Source organism: Dromiciops gliroides, chromosome 1 (genome assembly GCF_019393635.1).
Source record: "Dromiciops gliroides isolate mDroGli1 chromosome 1, mDroGli1.pri, whole genome shotgun sequence".
Lineage (NCBI taxonomy): Eukaryota > Metazoa > Chordata > Mammalia > Microbiotheria > Microbiotheriidae > Dromiciops > Dromiciops gliroides.
Genome location: NC_057861.1, coordinates 375,695,568 through 375,702,656, shown reverse-complemented (window position 1 = coordinate 375,702,656; position 7,089 = coordinate 375,695,568). Strand labels below are relative to the sequence as shown.

The following is a 7,089-nucleotide window of genomic DNA, read 5'->3' as shown; positions in this document are numbered from 1 at the left end:
TGGAAATTGAGGGGTTGCCCATCAATTGGGGAATTGCTGAATGAATTTTGTTATATGAATCTAATCAAATGCTATTGTGCTATAAATAATGATGAGCAGATAGATTTCAGAGAAACCTGGAAGGACTTGCATGAACTGATGATGAGTGAGTTCAGCAGAACCAGGAGAACATTTTATGCAGTATCAAGAATATTGCGTGTGGAACAGCTGTGATGAACTTGATTCTTCTCAGCAATACAATGGTCCAGAATAGTTCCAATGGTATGATGATAGAAAATATTCTCTAAATCCAGAAAAAAAAGAACTGTGGTATCTATATGCAGATCAAACCGTACTATTTCTATTGTTGTTGGGTTTTGTGATGTTGTTTTTCTTTTTTCAGGTTTTTCCTTTTTGCTCTAATTCTTCTCCCAAAACATGATTAATGCAGAAATATGTTTAATGTGATTGTACATATGTAACCTATATCAGATTACTTGCTGTCTTGGGGATGGGTGATGGATGGGAGGGAGAGAGAAAAATTTGAAACTAGAAATATTATAAAAACAAATTTTGAAAACTCTCTCTTAATGGAACTGAAAAATAATAAAATATTTATGTGGAAAATTAAAAATAAAAACAAACAAAAAATGGGCCCAGGCTGAAATAAATCGACAAATATTAAAGTTGACAGGAGTATGCTTCTGTTTTACCCCAATTATTTTTCTTGTCTAATTGAAATGAATTTAGATTATTCCTAGAACATTCAGTTAATTCATGATCAGTCATTGAGGAGCCTTTGTTCCCACCTCCCCTTCCATTCCAAAAGTAGCTGCTGAAGCATCCTTTTCACACAGTGGGGAAAGTATGGCATTGAGTTCTGCTTTTCTCCAGCTTCTAAGCCACTGGAGCTAACTGGAAACTAAATGATTTTCCTCCCCATTCTTATAACTAAGATACATATAAGCACATACACAAGATATAGATATAGATAGATGTAGTTATAGATGAAGATGAAGGTGAATGTGAAGATGTAGATGTAGATGTAAATAGAGATAGAGATAGTTATCAAGTACTAAAGCAGCATAACTTTTTCATTGGGATAATTAATTACACTGCTTTATTTTCTTATCCTAAGCAATATAAGTCATACATGTGTAGTTATGCAGAACATTTCCACATTATGTTGTGAAAGAAAACACAAAAAATAACCTTAATAAAAAGGAACTGGTGCAGCTAGGTGGCGCAGGGGATAAAGCACCAGCCCTGGAGTCAGGAGTACCTGAGTTCAAATCCGGCCTCAGACACTTAACACTTACTAGCTGTGTGACCCTGGGCAAGTCACTTAACCCCAATTGCCTCACTTAAAAAAAAAGGAACTAAAAAAATTATGTATCAATATGCATTCAGACAATCTATATTCAGTTTTTTTCTGGAGGCGGATTACATTTTTCATAACTTTCAGAGCAGTCTTGGATCATTATATTGCTGAAAATAGTCAAGTCATTCACAGCTGATCATCTTAAAATATTAATGTTACTTTGTATACAGTACATTCCACTTTGCATCAGCTCATGTAAGCCTTTCCAGGTTTTTCTGATAGCACCCAGCTCATGATATCTTAAAGCAAAATAGTGTTCCTTCATAATCTCAACACACAATTTCTTCAGTCATTTTCCAATTGATGGGAATCTCCTCAATTTCAAATTCAAATTTTTGTTTTTTATCTTTCTGAAACCTTACTTAGTAAGTGTATTACTAAGTCAGATAGTGGTTTTATAGTGCTTTGGCCATAGTTCCAAATTGCTCTACAATGTGTTTGAGTCAGTTTACAATTTCAACAAGAGTGCTTCATTATCATTTCCCCCATATCCCACACAAGATTTGTCATTTTCCTCTGCTGTCCTATTATCCAATCAAATAGGTATGAGGTAGTACCCCAGAATTATTTTGCCCAGCATTTCTCCAATCAGTAGTGAGTTAGAGCATTTTTTTTTCGTATGGCTGTAGGTAGCTTTGATTATTTCATTTGAAAACATCATATCTTTTGATTATCTATCAATTGGGGAATGGCTCTTATTTTAATAAATTTTATTAAGTTCTCTGTTTGAGAAATGAGATGCTCAGACAAACTTGCTTCAATTTTTTTTCACAGTTACTTTTGCTAACTGTATTTCCCTCCAAATTATTCCCTCCCCATGACATTGAATCTATTTTCTTTCACCCTCTCCCTACTCAAAACTGTTTTGCTTCCCCTCCCCAAATCTGCCCTCTTTTCTATGAGACCTCCCATTCTTCCCCTACTGTCCTACTTTCCTACAGAGTAAGATAGACCAATTGAGTGTGTATACTATTCTTTCTTTGAGTCAATTGTGATGAGATAAAGGTTCATTAACTCCCCAGCACCTCCTCCATATTCCCCCCAAAGCATTTTCTTTTTTCTTTTATGTGAGATACTTTACCCCATTCCACTTTTCCCTTCCCCTTTCTCCCAGTCCATTCTCTTCACTCCTTAGCTTAGTTTTTTAAAGATATCATCCCTTCATTTTCAACTCACAAATGGGCCCTCTGTCCAAATATACTTCATTCAGGTGACCTAATAATAAGAAAGTTCTTATGATTTATAAGTATCATCTACCCATGTAGGAATGTTAACAGTTAAACCTTTTAATATCCCTTATAATTTCTTTTCCCCTGATTACCTTTATATGCTTCTCTTAGGTTCTTGTATTTGAAGTCAAATTTTCTATTTTGCTCAGGAGTTTTCATGAAGAATGCCTGAAATTCCTCTCTTTCATTGAATTCCAATTTTTCCCCCTGAAGGATTGTTATCAGTTTTCATGGGTAAATGATTCTTTGTATAAACCCAGTTCCTTTGGAATAATATTTTCTAAGCCCTCTTATCTTTTTTTTTTCTTTTTCTTTTTTTTTTTTTTTCCGGGGCTATGGGGGTTAAATGACTTGCCCAGGGTCACACAGCTAGTAAGTGTAAAAATATGGAACGCTTCACAAATTTGCATGTCATCCTTGCACAGGGGCCATGCTAATCTTATCTGTATCATTCTAATTTTAGTATATGTGCTGCCAAAAGTGAGCATGCCCTCTGAACTTTTAAAGTAGAAGCTGCTAGATCTTGTGTTATCCTGACTGTGGCTCCACAATACTTGAATTGTTTTGTTTGTTTGTTTTTCTTTTTGTTTTGTTTTTTGATGAGGCAATTGGGGTTAAGTGACTTGCCCAGGGTCACACAGCTAGTAAGTGTTAAGTGTCTGAGGCCGGATTTGAACTCAGGTCCTCCTGAATCCAGGGCTGGTGCTCTATCCATTGCGTCAACTAGCTGCCCTGAATGGTTTCCTTCTGGATGTTTGAAATATTTTCTCCTTGACCCAGGAGCTCTGGAATATGTCCATAATATTCACAGAAGTTTTCATTTTGGGATGTCTTTCAGGAGGTGATTGGTGAATTCTTTGAATTTCTATTTTACCTTCTGCTTCTAGAATATAAGGGGAATTTTTCTGACAATTTCTTGGAAGGTGATGTCTAGGCTCTTTTTTTTATTATGGTTTTCAGGTAGTCCCAAAATTTTCAAATTATCTATCCTAGATCTATTTTGCAAGTCATTTGTTTTTCCAAGGAGATATTTAGCACTGCCTTCTATTTTTTCATTCTTTTGGTTTTGCTTTATGATTTCATGGTTTCTCATTAAGTCATTAGCTTCCATTTGCCCAATCTTAATTTTTAAGGCATTATTTTCTTCAGAGAACTTTTGTCCCTCCTGTTCCATTTGAGCAGTTTGGTTTTTCAAGGCATTCTTTTCCTCTTTGGCTTTTTGTTCCTCCTTTGCTATTTGGTCCAGTCTGTTGTTTTTCTGTTTTGTTTTGTTTTTGTTTTTTGTTTTTTAAGTGAGGCAATTGGGGTTAAGTGACTTGCCCAGGGTCACACAGCTAGTAAGTGTTAAGTGTCTGAGGCCAGATTTGAACTCAGGTACTCCTGACTCCAGGGCTGGTGCTCTATCCACTGCGCCATCTAGCTGCTCCCAGTCTGTTTTTTTAAGGTGCTATTTTCCCCAGTATTTTTTGGTTTCTCCTTTGCCAAGCTCTTGACATTTTTCATGGTTTTCTTGCATTATTCTTATTTCTCATTCCATTTTTCCTCTACTTCTCTTACTTTATTTTCAAAGTCCTTTCTGCATCCTGCTATGGCCTGAGACCAATTTGCTTTTTTCATGAAAGCTTTGAATGTAGGAACTTTGACTTTGTTATATTCTTTTTGAGGATGTATTTTAATCTTCCTTTTCACCATAGAAAATTTCTGTTTGCTCATTTCTCCAGCCTATTTCTTGGCTTTTAAATGTTTTTTAAAGTGGGGCACTGCTTCCAGGGTGGAGGGGGCACTGTCCCAAGCTTCAGGGGGTTTGGTCAGCTGTTCTCTGAGATACTTCTAGGAATTTTTAAGTCCTTATTTCTTCCAAGGTGGTATGATTTAAGGATAACTATGTTTACTACTCCCCTGGCCTATGCTCTGGTCTGCAAAGAATTTTAAGCCTGCTATTTTGCGCTGGAACTATGAAGCCTGGTTGCAAGGTCTTGTGTGCTTGTGCTCCTCCTTGAGCTGAGTATGGGCAAAACAACCAATTCCTGCCTCAATGTTAGCCTGTAAACTTCTTCGGGAGTTGTTTGACACCCTTACCATCTATGGGCTAAGTTCAACTGATGATTCTGGTGCTCCTGAGGCCTGCTCCTGGTTTGCTATGGCTGGGGATGGTTCTGAGCTGGGCTGAGTCTGTCAGTGTGGCCTGTGTTGGGCTTCACTCCACTATCACCCTCATACAAAAGACCTTTCTTGCCAACCTTCTAAGTTGTCTTTGGATGGAAAATGTTTTTACCCTGTCCTTTTGTGGATTCTTTTGCTCCAGGAATTGTCTTATAGCCTTATTTGAAGGTACTTAGAGAGGTCTTGGGGAGAGCTAAGGTAAGTCACTACATTTCCTCTGACATATTCTGCCCCTAGTAGTTGACTCCTGATTACTGACAATATTTTTATTTAAGAATCGTACTGATCAAAAATATAAATCAGGGTTTAGACAAAATTAGAACTTTATGAAGTGAATTATCAGAAATGAAAGTCAGGCTTTTTCTTCTTGATTCTTCAATAATCTTATGATTTCTCAGCATTTAGTCTGTGGTCATAAAATTATGCATATTCTATCTTTCTTTTCCTACAAATATATACATTTGGGGTATCATCCTAGTAGGGTGGAAAGACATAAGGGAATCAATCAGAAATCAGGGAGACTAAACTCCAACTCTGTCCCTTTCAAACTCTGTGACCTAAAAAATTCACCTAATGTTCCAGAAATTCAGTTTTGTTGTCAGTAAAATTAAGGAGTTAAATTTAATGTACTTTCAGGCAGCTAGGTGGTGCAGTGGATAGAGCACCAGCCCTGGATTCAGGCTTACCTGAGTTCAAATCCGGCCTCAGAGATTTGACACTTACTAGCTGTGTGACTCTGGGAAAGTCACTTAACACCAACTGCCTCACACACACAAAATTAATGTACTCTGAGATCCCTTCTAGACCCAGATCTATAACCCCGTAGTAAGTTTGACTTGTTCAGCACATTTCAATCCATATAGCATGCTCAGATTTTTCATTAAATTTTCTGGTTGATCTTTTGTGTGCTTTGGTTTCTGCTTGCAGTCACATATGACACACAGACTAAGGAACTGCACTTTAAATGATAAGGATCCTACTTTTCATTTGCAAGACTAGAAAATTTGGCAACTAGGTGAATATTTAAAAGAGAATGGGACTTCCCACAGTCCTATTTTTATTCCTTCCCAGAGGATATCTTCCTTTTGCACTCTGGCTTTCATGCAATCAAGGACACCCAGCATCTATATATCCCTAAATATATATATATATATATATATATATATATATATATATATATATATATATATACACAAACACACATACATACATATATACACATACACACACACATATATACATATATAGGCATATAAATAAATACTATATCGATATCAATATCTATCCATCCTTATGTATTTATCATAATTATCTAATTATATTTATCATATTTATTATATTTTAAGATATAGCTATCCATCTATTCATCCTGTTTAGATAAGCATAATCATGAAATTGAGCTGCTTTATTTATATCTTCTTTTTTTTTCCTTTACTGAATATTGAAACCCTGATGAAGATGTACAGGCTTGAATGTGAACTTAAAAATTTGTGAGATCTTGAGGTCCTAGATCCTGTGAGTTTGGAGCTGAGTCCCTGACAGCTACCCCCAACACTCTCTAAAAGAGAACCACCAACAAGAAGAGGACTGAACCAAGAATGGTCATTTTATCAGCAGACAGTTTTCTAGAGATATTTTGACACTGTAGTGTCTATATGAAATGTAAAATTTCTCATTAGAAGTCATGACAACTCTTTTATATTTAATGAGATTTAAATATCAGTATCACAGAATATTGTAACTGTACATATTAGCTGTTATTGAGTGCTGCTTTAAGTCCTTTTAATACAAATATTTTATGTTCATATTTCTTTTATTTTTTGGTGACTCATGGCTGATTTATATGTTACATGGGTGATAATTTTTATATGGGAAATCTGGGATATAAATCAAGACATAAGTAAATGTGTCCCAGCATTTTAGATTGGGGGTATAATGATACAAAGATTATGAGCAAATAAGGGAACCTAGCCTCATGAAAGAAGCAAGTCTTTCCAGGTACTTAACCTTTTCTAACTTCAAAACTGTATGTGAAGCAAAGAGTTCACTTACTGAAGAAGGGATTGATGTAGCAGCTACATGGCACAGTGGATAGAGCACCGGCCCTGGAGTCAGGAATACCTGAGTTCAAATCCATCCTCAGACACTTAATACTTACTAGCTGTGTGACCCTGGGCAAGTCACTTAACCCCAATTGCCTCACTTAAAAAAAAAAATAAAAGAAGGGATTGATGTAGTATCTTAACCTACTCGGGCCAAACAGTAGTTTTTCAATGTTACAATGTACTATTCAGATCTAGAAACCAGATGACCTGCAAGAAAACTTCAAGATTTAGA

General features: G+C 36.1%; 1 non-coding gene across 1 annotated transcript; it reads right to left on the bottom strand.

Moving 5' to 3' along the window:
* Positions 1-2,969: 2,969 nt before the first annotated feature.
* LOC122737527 lies at positions 2,970-3,077 on the bottom strand. Its single transcript, XR_006354359.1, has one exon. It is a non-coding gene; the product is annotated as a U6 spliceosomal RNA (small nuclear RNA).
* Positions 3,078-7,089: the final 4,012 nt, after the last annotated feature.